Below are 15,857 nucleotides of genomic sequence, written 5' to 3'. Positions count from 1 at the left end.
TGCAACCCTGAGATTTAGCCCAGCCCTCATGATCTACTGACTGAGCTATCCCAGAGATAATAAATTAACATTTTTTTTCTGTATGGCTTCTGTTACAGAGAAAGAACTCATCTCACCGGATTTGCTCTCTGCTTTGTTTTATTTGCCATGTAGATTATCCTGAGTAATTATTTTTTTTTAAAAAAAACCCCACGATTTTCTTTTTAGAGAAACAATGCAGGAGACAAATTACAGGCATGCATGTACCTTAAGGGGCAAAGCTGATGCTTCCTGACACGCAATATGGGACAACCTGCTGGAGACGAGAGTCAAAATCGATGGGCTAAGCGTATAAATTATTAATGAATTCTGCCACTTAGTCTCATTTGCTAGGAAAATGGATGCCTGTTTTCGCTTCAAGCCATGGCCTGAGCAAACGGCATTTAACAGGACTCACACTGAGGCAATATTTCTTCCTCATTGCCTGGAGTTTCACATTACAAGAGCAGAACTGGGGGACGATGGCTGTTTTTCAGAGTCATCGTAGTAGGATTTAGGCAACACCTTTAATGCAGATCCTCTGACAGTCCTAGATTTACAGAAGCTGTCCCGGTTTCTGATTTGATCCCAGAATGTCCTGCTTTTCTTTAGGATGTCTCTATTTTCATTGGAGAAATTTTGGAGGGTATGGAGTTATGTGACCCCTGAGCCAATAAAATAAGATACAGTACAACCATCTGAAGGCAGCCCTTCATAGGATTTTTTTTTTTTAATGTTTAATGCTTTATTATGTTTTTATAAATGCTGGAAGCCCAGAGTGGCTGGGGCAACCCAGTCAGATGGGTGGGGTATCATCATCATCATCATCATTATTTAGAATAGGACACCTCTATTTTCATCAGAGAAATGTTCGAGGGTGTGTTAATGCATTTAAACAGAAGAGCTGCTCTGAAAACCCAGAAGTAGGGAAACCAACAAAAAAACCACAACAAGATGCCAGAAAGAATAGTCAACTGGTAAGATTTTTCAATGTTCCCTCAGTGCTCTAAGGGCTTGGCTTGTTTTGAAATACTCAGAAACCATCATCTTCTTTAGCCACTCATTAGGCATATCAATCAATCATTTCATCTTTCACATAAGGATGATGGCGAGAGAGAGAGTGAGTGAATGAGAGAGAGAGGAATCAACAAATAAGTAGAGGGCTCCAAATGATGGGGGAAATGGAAGAGGGTAAATTATTTAGATTGGAATATGAGAAAGGTTAACCTCTGCTCAAAGCACACAGCAGCTCTCACAAATCTCCTGGTCTCTGGGGACCGTGAACCAATTATTCAACCTTTATGCCTGTTTTCAGTCTGGGCTCGAGTGAAGCATTCTTACCCATGCATCAGAGGATACGCCACTGCTGTGCTTTCAAATAAGGTGCTGTATCCTTTACCTTTTTTTATCCAATGCATGCTCAGCCCCAAAGAGGAAGCAAATTTCCCATTCAAAACCATAGTAAAAGCAACAGATGTTCTTCCACCTTCTATGGACACAGAGAGAGGAAATCTGCAGAGGACAGGCTAAGGTTCATTGGCCATTTTGCCATACCCCACACATGCAAGAAATGCAGAGGATTAGGCAGCAGCCACAAACACTTCTATTTTTTTTAAAAAAAGATTTTTATTAGGGTTTCAACAGATTTTATCATAACAAACAAAACAAAACAACTCAATAACAGACAATAAACAATATAACACAAAAAATCAAACAAAAATATATAAGTTCAATTCTTAATTTCATGTACCTTGCTTTCCCGACTTCCTCACACCTCCCTTTTCTGTATTCCAATTTCCAAGTTAGTTTCAGCAAACTCTTCCATTATTTTGACTGATTTTAATGTTACTTAATTTCTTTTAGATTAACCATTGCCACTATTAACCACTTATCTTCTAATCCCCCATCATTGATTAATTTTGCCATGTTTCTTTACTTGTTACTTATAAGACATCTTTGCACGTTCCTTTCAACTTTGTCACTAATACCGCCCTATCTCTATATCCTGCATCGTTTTAACATTCAAATAGTGTACAATGTTTTTGCAGATAATCTTTAAATTTCATCCAATCTTCTTCTGTTTGTTCTTCTCCCAAATCTCGGATTCTGCCAGTCATTTCTGCCAGTTCCATGTAGTCTATCAGTTGCATCTGCCATTCTTCCAAGGTGGGCAAATCTTGTGTCTTCCAGTACTTTGCGATAAGTATTCTTGCTGCTATTGTTGCATACATAAAGAAAGTTCTATCCTTCTTTGGCACCATCTGGCCGACAATGCCCAGGAGGAAGGCCTCTGGTTTCTTAAGGAAGGTATACTTAAATACCTTTTTCAGTTCATTATAGATCATTTCCCAGAAAGCCTTGACCTTTGGGCACGTCCACCAGAGGTGAAAGAATGTTCCCTCAGTTTCCTTGCATTTCCAACATTTATTATCAGGCAAATGATATACTTTTGCAAGCTTGACTGGTGTCATGTACCACCTATATATCATTTTCATAATATTTTCTTTTAAGGCATTACATGCCGTAAATTTCACACCGGTGGTCCGTAACCGTTGCCAGTCAGCAAACATAATATTATGACCAATGTCTTGTGCCCACTTAATCATAGCTGATTTGACCGTTTCATCCTGAGTATTCCACTTTAACAGCAAGTTGTACATTCTTGAAAGTACCTTAGTTTTAGGTTCTAACAATTCTGTTTCTAATTTCGATTTTTCCACCTGGAAACCTATTTTCTTATCCATATTAAAGACCTCTCTGATTTGGTAATAGTGTAGCCAGTCTCGCACTTTATCTTTTAATTTCTCAAAACTCTGCAATCTCCATGTATCTCCATCATGTTCTAGTATCTCCCAATATTTCGGCCATTTGGCCTCCATATTGAGTCTTTTCAGAGCCTTAGCTTCCATAGGTGACAACCACCTTGGGGTCTTGTTTTCTAATAAATCTTTGTATCTTGTCCAGACATTAAAAACTGCTTTCCTGACCCACAAAGGAGCCTTGTGGTTGTTAATGGACAGGGGAATTCTGAAAGATAAATCTGTTTATGGTTAGAGTTTAGAAAATGCAGCACAACAGAGGTCACCCTTGTACACACATCTCCTCTTGTTTTCCCACTCACTCTTGGTGTTAAGAAGTAGTGCGGGCCATCACATCCTTTGCCTCTATGTTGCTGCCTTTTGCTATAATTGAAACAGATATCCAGATATCTCAAAAGCCAAACAACAAGCTACTTATTTGCAGATTTATAAACCACTTTATAAAGAGAGCTGGACCATAAAGAAGGCTGATTGCCGAAGAATGGATGCTTTTGAATTATGGTGCTGGAGGAGACTCTTGAGAGTCCCAGGGACTGCAAGAAGATTAAACCTATCCATTCTTAAGGAAATCAGCCCTGAGTGCTCACTGGAAGGACAGATCTTGAAGTTGAGGCTTTAATACTTTGGCCACCTAACGAGAAGGGAAGACTCCCTGGAAAAGACCCTGATGATGGGAAAGATTGAGGGCACAAGGAGAAGGGGATGACAGAGGATGAGATACAGTGTTCTCGAAGCTACCAGTATGAGTTTGACCAAACTGCGGGAGGCAGTGGAAGACAGGAGTGCCCGGCGTGCTCTGGTCCATGGGGTCACGAAGAGTCGGACATGGCTAAACAATAACAAACCAATTTGCAAACAAAATTTATGGAAATGGCATATATTAGAAGAAAATAAGATAGAATATAAAACAGAAAAAAGCTGCAAACTCCATAAAGTAAAGGCAGGGAAACCATTTCTAGAACTGTGCAATTATTATTCCATAAAAAGACTGGATCACAAATCAGGGGACAATTGCCCAATAGGAGACAATTGAAGGGATAATTGGAGTGGCAGTGCCACTGCTGCATTAGAACATCCATAGGCTTACTTCCTTCTACAGGTCAGAATGGTGGTGTGGAGACTGATCTTTTTGCAGTGGGGTGGGTGTGGGTGTGCTGTACCAGGACCAGGCTGGCACAGCTTAGAAGCCTAGGTTGAATCACTCTCTGAGAGATGGACTGGTATAGGATCCAGTGGATCAGTGGCTGGCTCAGCTCTGCCCTGCTGAATTGTTGGTCCTTGTGTTAGATCCTGCCTTCAGGGGGGCTGATGTCAATATCGTCCTTTCTTGAGTGAAGTTTGGGCTTCTGCTTGCCATTCTGTGGGGGAAATGAAGCTGATACCCCAGACACCATAGGAGGGGGCTTTGTTGGCTCCAAGCCAATGGCGAGCTGTTCTGTGTACACTTGTGTGCCATTTGGAGATTTCAGCTTGGACACTGCCCTACAAAATAAACAAAACTTCCCTGATGAATCATGTGCCTGGGGATAGGTGCACACAGTTTATTATCATGGTGAAGAACTGGGTTGTTCACTCTTGATTGGAAAAACCCTGATCTTCTGGGTGGGGTTAAAATAGATGTGCTTAGGGGCGGAGCCAGGGCAGGATCTGGGGGGGGGAGGGTGGACCTAAGATGAAACCCATAGGGTCATAGTTGGAAATCTGCATGGTGGGGTTAACGGGAAACAATAGTTGTTGTTGTTGTTACTATTTAAATCATGCTTTGAAGTTTGTTGACTTTTCAGATCCCAGTACTTGTTACTTTCAAGGACTTGGCTTTAGCAGTACTGGATTTTATATGTAAAATATCAATTTCCACTAGACAACTTCAACTCCAATTAGAAGCAAATGCATGCAAACTTTTGAGCCGTTGTTCTTATTATTTGCTGCTTTTATGGTTTGTGTTGGTTAGTTTTGAGTAGTTTTTATGTGTTATAGTTGTGTATTCTACCTCACCTGTAGATCCATTGTGAAATAAAGGGCAGGTTAGAAATAGCCTTGATAAATAAATACATTAAATGTGTGAGCGTTTGTTTGCTGTTGCATTGCTTTGAGCCCAGTCGTCCTTTGAGGAGATCATAACGCTGCATTCTTAAGTACATTTACTGAGAAGTAAGTCCCACTGAGTTTAACTGGGCTTACTTCCCTGTAAGTTGGTATAGGATTGCATTCAAGGAGCTGCAGCACTTTTGCTTTCAGTCCCATCTGCCTCTTCTCTGGCAACCTGTTGTTGACATTAATAGTCCTTGGAGCAGGTGGAGGAGTCTGTTCACAAACAGCATACAACCTGTAATTGGTTATGCTATCCTGATACGACCTCTGTATGGACAAATACATTATATGTTTGTCACTAGAGGGAGCTGATCTTGCTATCCAAATGCAGGTGAAGCATGAAATATATTGTGAAGTACAAAGAGGGAAGGGTGTGACTTTCTAATTATTTCTGAATGATTAAATACCTTCATCGTGCTAAGAAATTCCACATACTCGTTGAAAACCGGGCAACTTTTCTTCCCTTTTAAAGGGGAGGAGATACATGGTAGGAGATACAGAAAAAATTGTAGTTTGTTTTGTTTCTCTTCACATCAACAGCTTCCCATAACTCTCTTTTTCAAGAATGGGACAAGCAGTAAAATAATATTTGGAGAAGATAGTATCTAGTCTGGAAGTTGTCCCTTTAAATCTCTGTGTTCCATTTGGTTGCCCAGGACAACTCTTGTAAACATCAGTGAACCTCCATGTGGCCTTTGAAAGAAGCTGGGGCCTGAAGCTGATGGGAAAGTTTAGGTCATTTCAGAGCTGCTTGAATCAGACTGTGAGTACTCCCTTACTGTAGGAGGCAGCAGCTTTGCTTCGTGTGATTTGCTTTATGTTTACGAATTTTACTTTCAAAGTACTCAGCAGAGAGAGAAAAGTACCTTTAGAGTACGCTGACTTTTTCTGCATAATATCTGCTAAACAGAGTGTTTAGAGAGCACTGGGAAGAAAGACATTCACCTCAGGAAATAATATAAAATGTATTGCTGTAGGAAATTACAGCTCCCCAGTCCATTTGAAGTGTGTACACTTCTGAGAAAGATATACAGGGAGAAAAGAGGTTTAGGCGAGACTCTTCACATATTATTGTGGCTTCTGTAATGGCAGCCAAGACAATAAATAAATCACTCCTTTGCCAGGCATTTGTGAACTCACGATAGAATAGGCAGATCTGGTTAGCTGAAGAACAACAGATACTCACTAGGAAGAAGGGTTCAAATGTGATTTGTACTTGGGAAAAATCTTTGGGTTCCTCCTCTTGGGTTTATTTTATTTTATAGAGTTAGAAAATGTGATTGCTTCTTTTATTAAAGAGAAAAAGGAAACAAAGAAAACGTTGTGTATCCAAGTGGGTGTGTATTCCTTGAGGTTTCTTCCGCAAAGCAGAAACAAACGCCACCATATCCTTTTATAACACTCTAGCTTGCCTCACTTTTTGCATATCACTTGCTCTGAGGATGCCATTCCCCATCACTGATAACCAGGCATGAATCTTAACTAGTTTTTAGAACAGTTCTAGCAAGTGCTTTATAAATATTAAACAGCAGTCGATGTAGAAGTATCATTCAATAATAAACATGACCAAATCTCATCTAAACTGTTTGGAGGTTTTGTTACAACCAGTTGGTATATAAATGTTGTTAAATGGATGAATAAATAAATAGAATACATTTATTTATGTAAATATTTTTTATCCCACTCTGCAGCCAAAATGGGCTGTCATGGTAATGTGCAGATAGTCCCTGCTGTCATGCATACAATCTAAGGAGACAGGACACAAACTCAGGAGTATAGGGGACCACCAAAATCCCCCCATCAGAAGATCTCAGTGTTCAAGGTGCTGCAATAAGGAATTAGACAGTCTGTAAAGTACTTTGGGCCCACGTTGTTTAGGCTTTTCGTGAGTTAACACAAATTCTTCAGAATGCAAGACAAGTTGGAACCCTGCAGTGAACTGTTCTGCCATATTGCGTTAAAATTTGCAGCATGAACAGAGTCCTAAAATAAATGAGAATCCTCTGCTCTCTGTTTCCATAATCTATTCTGTTATTTTGCTGCTATTTATTATTTATATCCTGCTCTTTTTACAAGTATTCAGAATAACTTACAGGAATAATTAGAAACATTATTATGTAAATTCCTGAACATAACCAATAACTTTTAAACCAAGCACTAACAAATTCTTGTAATAAGACTATCTTAGCCAAATTTCAATTTTACATCAATATTTAGAGTGATGTATAAAAAAATTCCTCCCAGTAGCACCTTAGAGACCAACTAAGTTTGTTATTGGTATGAGCTTTGATGTGCATGCACACTTCTTCAGATATCTGGAGAAGTGTGCATGCACATGAAAGCTCATACCAATAACAAACTTAGTTGGTCTCTAAGGTGCTACTGGGAGGAATTTCTTAACTTTGTTTTGACTATGGCAGACCAAGATGGCTACCTACCTGTAATTAGAGTGATGCATGTCTGTTTTGCAATTCGCACATCATTCACAAATGGCCCATTTAAACTGCCTGAAACCTTCACCAAGTGTTGCATCAGTAGAGCAGTCATATTTATATTATGGCATACTTGGTGCTTGTTTGGTGACTTAAGGTAAAGGTAAAGGGGAACCCCTGACCATTAGGTTCAGTCGTGGCCGACTCTGGAGTTGCGGTGCTCATCTCGCTCTATAGGCTGAGGGAGCCGGCGTTTGTCCGCAGACAGCTTCCGGGTCATGTGGCCAGCATGACTAAGCTGCTTCTGGCAAACCAGAGCAGCGCACGGAAACGCCGTTTACCTTCCCGCCGGAGTGGTACCTATTTATCTACTTGCACTTTGACGTTCTTTCGAACTGCTAGGTTGACAGGAGCAGGGACCGAGAAACCGGAGCTCACCCCGTCGCGGGGATTCGAACCGCCGACCTTCTGATTGGCAAGTCCTAGGCTCTGTGGTTTAACCCACAGCGCCACCCGCGTCCCCTTCTAGGTGACTTACAACATATCTAATTTAAAGAAGACAAACTACATAAAAGTCAAAACAATGAAGTATACAAAACAACTCTCCCTAACGTGAGGGCTGCTGCGTCCACATGCCTTGCATGCGTCTCATAAGCATCTGACTGTGAAAAAAGGGTTATGGGCTAGTTTAAGTACTCTTTCAACAGTTGCCTGCTCAGCGTTTTCCTTCTGATTCAGATGGGTTTGGTGTTAAACTTTATCGTATGTGGTTCTACACTTGCACCATCCACTGTTCAAGATATACATTAAATAGAAGAGCAGAATAAATATTATTCATGCTGGTGGCACCTGCTTGCTTAAACTATCCATTCCGTGTCATTTTAAGCATAGCAGGATGACAGGCAAAGTTATATAATAGCTATTTGTGTGATCAGAAGGTTCTAATAGAAGGTTGGCCATAGCATTCAGGTTGCGCTTGGCATACTTTGATCATTGATGGGATCAGGAGCAGGGTTGATCTGGAACCATGGTGGGATGCATTGTGATGCCACAGGGAGCGTGGTGATAACCATAGGATGAAATACAAGGGATGTCCACTGCCTAGTGCTAAGAGGAGTGCTTTACTCTTGTTCCTTGCATGTAAAGGAGGTGGAAACTGGTGGAGAAAACTCAGTCATCATATATTGCTAGGCATCCGTGCAGCGGAAAGGGAAGAAATAACAGTTTGTCTGTACAAGTTGAGTCATGCACACATTGCTTGCGTCACCTACACAAGGTACTGTTATGAGTTTGTGGGTGCCAGACACCTATAATCCCTGGACCCAGTAAGTGTTTGAATTGAATCAAGGCTTTGGGTGTTAAACTGGACGCTGGACCTCTTTAATCCCTGGATCCAGCAAGCATTAAAATCTAAATAAACCAGGCTATCTTCCTGTGTTGCGGTAACTGCCTGGGGTGAGGGGCGTTAAGAAAAGAAAGGAAAGGTGGTGGGACATTAAAAGATCAAAAGAAAGGGGGATTTGTGCCTGATAGTAAATGAGTGGGGCCCCTACTCCAGCTCTTAGATTGTTAGACGGACAAAACCCAGAGTTTAGAGTTGAAAAGTGTGTGTATGATGTGATCTAGAAAAAAAAAAGCAGGTTGGAAAGGCAGAGAGAGAGAGCCAGCCATGGCTGATTTCTGTTTGAATCTAAAGCTGTGGCTATGGGAGAAACACAACCTTTTTGGGATGTTGATGCTGTTAACTCCTCCATTGTAGGCTCATGTTTTATATATGTGTGTAAATAAACAATATATCATAAAGACACCACCGTCTCTGCTGTGCCGCGTTTTCAAAAGGAAACATGGAACCCCCTGGAATCTCGCATTACTCGGAGATTGATGGTTGAGAAACACTGGTCTAGGGCTTTGTGAATTAATACAAATACCTTGAACCTGGTGTGGTAGCAAATCGACGACCAGCGCAGCGCACTACTTACAGATTAAAAAAAACAAACCCCAAAACATTAAGTGGTTTTAATAAATAAATAAATAGGGGCGTGCCATTTTAGTCTGGGTAGTGTAAGCCATGATTTCTCAAATGCAAATTCGAATCTTTTATCTGTCAGGCCTTGGAAAAGAGACGAGCAAGGGATAGCATTTTGCCCTCCTTATAATGGCCTGTTAACAATGCAATTCTATATGTGCTCACTCAGAATCCAGCCCCACTGAGTTCAATGGGATGTTCCTAAGTATGTAGAGCAGGGGTAGCCAGCTTTGTGAAAGCTTATTGAACTACAACTCCCATCAGCCCCCAGCCAGCACAGCTAACGGACAAGGTCAATGGGAATTGTAGTCCAAAACATCTGGAAGGAGCTAGGAAGGCTATAGGAAAGCCGGGGCGAGTATGGTGCTTGTTTGGGTGCAACTCTCCAGGGAGAGAGAAGGGAATTGGAGAGGTAATATTAGCAGGAGAACAGCAAGGAAAAGCAGCCAATTTGTGCGTGTGAGGCTGCATGATTATAATCGGGAACAGGGTGGTGTCGCAATCCTTATTACATGCACTTACTTGGGTGCAAATCCTTTAGAAACTGGCAGGCTTTACTTCCAAATCAGGATTTCCCAGGCTTGGGTCCCCAGCTGGTTTTGGACGACAGTTACCCTCATCTCTGACCACTGGTCCTGCTAGCTAGGTTATGATGGGAGTTGTAGTCCAAAAACAGCTGGAGACTCAAGCTTGGGAAACCCTGTTCCAAGTAAAGCTATCCCGCACAGGCATAGGCAAACTCAGGACCCCCAGATGTTTCGGACTACAATTCCCATCATCCCTAGCTAACAGGACCAGTGGTCAGGTCAGGGATAATGGGAATTGTAGTCCCAAACATCTGGAGGGCTGGAGTTTCCCTATGCCATCTGCTCACTGGAGCCCTGATGACACGGTGCATGAATCCCAGGAAAGTGAAACCTTTCCCCGATGCACCTTGTTGCTGTTGCTTGCGGGGAAACTGAGTCAGCCCTGCTGCTGCTGCAGCCGAAGAAGATGAGCAGCCGATGCACGGCTGCAGAGACCAGAATCTCTGCTTTTCAGGTTGCTACATCCCATCTGTTTGCAATTCAGAGGCAGCCGAGGCGGGCCTTTACATTTTCATGGCAGGAGAGGGGTAGGTGGGTGGCATCTTCTCTTCTGCCGCCTTGGTACCACATATACATATATACTGTATGTACAGTTGTTGTTGTTTAGTCACTTAGTCGTGTCCGACTCTTCGTGACCCCATGAACCAGAGCACGCCAGGCACTCCTGTCTTCCACTGCCTCCCGCAGTTTGGTCAAACTCATGCTGGTAGCTTCGAGAACACTGTCCAACCATCTCGTCCTCTGTTGTCCCCTTCTCCTTGTGCCCTCCATCTTTCCCAACATCAGGGTCTTTTCCAGGGAGTCTTCTCTTCTCATGAGGTGGCCAAAGTATTGGAGCCTCAGCTTCACGATCTGTCCTTCCAGTGAGCACTCAGGGCTGATTTCCTTACGAATGGATAGGTTTGATCTTCTTCCAGTCCATGGGACTCTCAAGAGTCTCCTCCAGCACCATAATTCAAGAGCATCAATTCTTCGGCGATCAGCCTTAGAATCATAGAATCATAGAATCATAGAATCATAGAGTTGGAAGAGACCACAAGGGCCATCGAGTCCAACCCCCTGCCAAGCAGGAAACACCATCAGAGCACTCCTGACATATGGTTGTCAAGCCTCTGCTTAAAGACCTCCAAAGAAGGAGACTCCACCACACTCCTTGGCAGCAAATTCCACTGTCGAACAGCTCTTACTGTCAGGAAGTTCTTCCTAATGTTTAGGTGGAATCTTCTTTCTTGTAGTTTGGATCCATTGCTCCGTGTCCGCTTCTCTGGAGCAGCAGAAAACAACCTTTCTCCCTCCTCTATGTGACATCCTTTTATATATTTGAACATGGCTATCATATCACCCCTTAACCTCCTCTTCTCCAGGCTAAACATGCCCAGCTCCCTTAGCCGTTCTTCATAAGGCATCGTTTCCAAGCCTTTGACCATTTTGGTTGCCCTCCTCTGGACACGTTCCAGTTTGTCAGTGTCCTTCTTGAACTGTGGTGCCCAGAACTGGACACAGTACTCCAGGTGAGGTCTGACCAGAGCAGAATACAGTGGCACTATTACTTCCCTTGATCTAGATGCAATACTCCTATTGATGCAGCCCAGAATTGCATTGGCTTTTTTAGCTGCTGCGTCACACTGCTGGCTCATGTCAAGTTTGTGGTCAACCAAGACTCCTAGATCCTTTTCACATGTACTGCTCTCAAGCCAGGTGTCACCCATCTTGTATTTGTGCCTCTCATTTTTATTGCCCAAGTGCAATACTTTACATTTCTCCCTATTAAAATTCATCTTGTTTGTTTTGGCCCAGTTCTCTGATCTGTCAAGGTCGTTTGGAAGTATGATCCTGGCCTCTGGGGTGTTAGCCACCCCTCCCAGTTTGGTGTCATCTGCAAATTTGATCAGGATGCCCTTGAGTCCATCATCCAAGTCGTTGATAAAGATGTTGAATAAGACCGGGCCCAAGACAGAACCTTGTGGCACCCCACTAGTCACTCTTCTCCAGGATGAAGAGGAACCTTCTTTATGGTCCAGGTCCCACTTCCATACATCACTACTGGGGAAACCATAGCTTTAACTATACGGGCCTTTGTTGGCAAGGTGATTTGTCTGCTTTTTGAGATGCTGTCTAAATATCTGATTTCTCCAGCAATCCGCCTCCCGCCCCCTTTTAGTGCACAGTAGCCCTGCAGTTCCCTGGTCGGGCAGCGGGTGTCGCATGGCTCCCCCCCCCCCCTCTGCTCCATCTCCCCCGCGGTTGAGGAATGGTTCGCTCCGGCCTCCCCGCTCTGCAGCAACATCCCTCCTCGCGAGCGTGTCCAGCCCTGGCAGGCTCCGGAGCAGATGCTGCCGCCGCTGCCGGGGGAGCGAGCTGGGACGCGAGGCGCACCCGCCAGTCTCCTTGGCCGTTGGCACCGGGCAGCCCCGAGCGAGGAGGAGCCTGCCGGATCTCGGCGGTGCCCGGGACGTCAACGGCCCGGGGGGGGCGGTAGGTTGAAGGGACCCGCCACCCATTGCAGGTAAATGACAGCTAGCCGTTGCATCATTTAGGGATCATAGCTTTCCCAGTCCCTCGCCGCCAGCCAGCCAACCTGGGCATATTCTAAGCACAATAGCTATATAGCTCCAACGCCCCTTCTCTCCCTATCTGTGTCCTGCAAAAAGGAAAGAAAGAAGAGCTGGGGGGGGGGGCTGCATGGGTGAAACTGATGCTGCAACAAATAGGGGCGGGTGTCAGGGAAGGGGAGAGACGGGGCTGAAACCGCTGATGATTCAGCATCCTTTTCTGCAAAGAGGAGCTGAAGAAGGGAGCCCCATGGAAAAGGACCCCAGGAGAGCCCTTCTCCCCAGTTGCAGGAAAAGCCCCATTGGAAGGTGATGCCTAAGCCATCTGAAGATCTGCAGTGGTCGCTCACCTTGCTTTGTCATGTGCGCCCAGAGCTCAGCTGCGCTTTGCTCTTTCTGATTATTGCCATTATTATTATTTTCTTGTTCTCCTTCCCCTGCTGTTGGGGGGAGAGAGGGGTGCTGCTCTGATTTGCACTGGCTTAGCTTTGCCCAAGGGCTTTGTGGCACCGTTGCTGACAAAGATGTTTTGCTGGGGGAAAGAAAGAAAGACAAAGAAAGGCATAATAATTCTGGAGAGGTCTTCTTTTCCCATGTCAGGGAAATGGGAGGTTGCAGGGAGGAGAGCCTAAATCAAGAATGCGTTGGGCCTAAATGATGAAATGCATTTGGATAAATGTCGTCTGAATCTTTCTGAACGTGTTAAGTCAGATCAAGACATTTCTTATTTTTTATTTTAAACCACAATGACTGGAAGTTTTCAGCTTTGGTACAGTGTGCTTGCATGTACGATGTACGATTTTGCTAAGACGGAGGCACCTGTGTGATAGAAACTAGAAATGAACTGCTTGGCTTATGCCTGCAGAAATGGAGTAGGATAGAAAGAGGGGCCAATTTATTGGCTGTGGACTTCCCACCCCCCTCGGTCTTCCAGCTGTATAGAAAATGAATGTTTATGGCTTTTTGCTTTCTTTTCTGAAGTATAAGCATGCAAAAAAATTCCCTAGGATAATGTGGCTGTGCTAACTCAGGTTGTTGACAATAATAAGTGAGAAGCACCATATGGAAAAAGCTGTCTTTCATTCAGAAGAAAATATTTGTGATATGGGTGATAATAGCACTGACTGTGGTTGTAGGGATTACAATTAGGTATGCAAATGTTAAGTGTAATATAGGTTAGGAGAAATATTAAGCTGTTGTGCAGGAAAGAAAAAATGGTTAAAGTGACCTCCATCGTGCGGAAGCCAAATAATCCTTTAGAGGACAAATGGGTTTGTTACGACTTCCATGTTCTGAGCAAGGATGCTGTCATCCTGATTACACAGCAGAATGTGATGGGATTATTTTAGGAGGTGGAAACTTTAGGGCAATGATGTGCTATTTTAAAAGAGCTGAGAAATACAGTTATTTTGAGAAGATTCTATGGGGAGAAAAGTGCTAATGGGCTCAATTTCAAGGGGAAGAAATGCATTTTCTTTCTTTCAGAGAAATTGTGGTTGCTGTAGTGCCAGGGCCCAATCTTGTAGGCAAAAAGGGAGATTACATTGCAGTCCTAAGTCAGTCCTATTGAATTCAGTGGGGAGTGCAGCCCCTAACCCCCTCCCCCCGCTGCAGCCCTACATACACTTACTACCCAGGAGAAAGCACCACTGGGACATAGTTCTGGTTGGACATGTATCCGATTGCACGGCCGGTCTTGGAAAATGCAGAATTCGAGTGCAGAATGTGCCTGAGAAAGTGAATGTAAATAATGGGAGAGGGGCAGAGGACACCCTGTTATCAATTTGTACAACTACAACACAATCCATGATTATTCTCACTTTCTCCATACTACATTAATATGCAAAAGTACTTTTTGGTTGTCTTCATCCTTAAAACAGCCATGTAAGGTAGATCACTTTTAGATCTGTTGAACAGTTGAAGATCTAAAGGTGAGAGATGGTATCTTTGTAAAACCCCTGGTGTTGTAGACTGGGTAGAATTTAAAGCACTCTCTCATTGGGCTGCAGGGCTACCCATCAGCTTTTGTCTAGAATCATTTCCAGTGGCAGAACCCTTCACTTTAAACAGAACTTTGGCAGAACACTTGCCTGAGTAAATTTCTTTTACCATGATTAAAAATAAAATAAAAGCAGGGGAGGGTGTTGGTTATGGGGAGAGCCAGCCAGAGTGGCAACTTTTAAAAGCAGCGACCTTAGTGGGCAGGGAAGCATTGTTTACCTGACTTCCCAGCATTGTACAGCAGTGAGCAGCGGATCGGCTCCACTGCTGCACCTGCACCCCACCAAATTCCCCACTGCTTGCCCCTCCTCTCTTGGAAACAGACCATGATGCTCCCTCTGGCTGCCCTGCTGGCCACTACTGAAATTTAAACCCTGGAAAGTGCAAGGAGGGGAAAGGAGAGGCAGGGATTCCTTCCTAGGGCAATTGCTTGAGTAGTCGCATTTAATCCCCAGGCTGCAGCTCAGTAGAAATCATACAAAAATCTGCCTTTGCAGTTTTTTCTTAGCAGAGCTCCTTGAATTGCTTTGCAGAACCCCAGGGTTTTCTGTAGAATACAGTTTGAGAAGCTTATGCTTGGTCCCACATCATATGTGATGATAGCAGTTAGTGTCTCCAGATGCAAGATCTTCTAGATACTGATTTCTGTAGTTTTGTTACGTCGCTCTGGCCAGGTCCTGATGTTCCTGTTGCACAAGCCTCCTTCTTTTCCTACCATGCTATTCCTTGTGCTGAAGAGTAGCGATCTCTTATTTTTGATGCTTCAGGCGTAAGGCTGTCTACCTGCCAAAGAACGGTGCCTTTGTGCAAGAGAAAAGTGTCCTGTCTCCCCTGGTCTCAGTAGCCTATTGCAGCTGCCCCTAACCTAATGTGTCCTCCATATGTTGTTGGATTCCAACTCCAGTCTGAGTCAAGGATGTTGGGAGTTGTAGTCCATCAACATCTGACTGGGGAACACTGGCTTGTTGTAACTAAGCCAAAGTCTGCATCATCAAAACAATTGCATAGCCTCCCCTGTTTACTCCTGTCTCTCTTTCCGTTTTTCGATTGTAAGCAGTGTTAGAAACTCAGATATATAAGCTAGGGGCCAAATGGCTCCTTAAACAAAGGTTACAGTCGCCAAAATGGAATGTCTAGTCTCCATTTTGGGGCAAGACGTCTCTAAAGTCTTTTTTTCAAGGATGGACTGACTGTGATTGATCCTCAATTAAACATCTGGCAAGTTCAGATGACAACCTCTGGCTAGGTTAAGAGCTTTGTGAACTTAAAGAAGAAAAGTCACTTTATCCAGGGACAGTCCTACCTCTTTTTCTTAATGGTGACACAGACCA

At 43.6% G+C, this 15,857-nt stretch overlaps 1 protein-coding gene across 4 annotated transcripts in view; it reads left to right on the top strand.

Moving 5' to 3' along the window:
- Window positions 1–5,574: 5,574 nt before the first annotated feature.
- The window catches only part of TTLL7 (tubulin tyrosine ligase like 7), a 79,423-nt gene continuing 69,140 nt past the window's right edge, over window positions 5,575–15,857 (top strand). For 2 of the 4 annotated variants that reach the window (XM_083743333.1, XM_083743332.1), the window contains exon 1: window positions 5,575–5,691. The gene's annotated coding sequence lies outside the window, so the exon portion shown is untranslated. Of the gene's footprint in view, window positions 5,692–12,250; window positions 12,480–15,857 lie in introns of those variants that run through there. The other 2 variants (XM_083743331.1, XM_083743334.1) reach the window with 2 other exon arrangements.

This window comes from Podarcis gaigeae (assembly GCF_964106915.1).
Source record: "Podarcis gaigeae genome assembly, chromosome: 6".
In the NCBI taxonomy this organism is placed as follows: Eukaryota; Metazoa; Chordata; class Lepidosauria; order Squamata; family Lacertidae; genus Podarcis; species Podarcis gaigeae.
The sequence above is the reverse complement of the archived record's forward strand: the minus strand, read 5'-3'. Positions and strand labels throughout refer to the sequence as shown.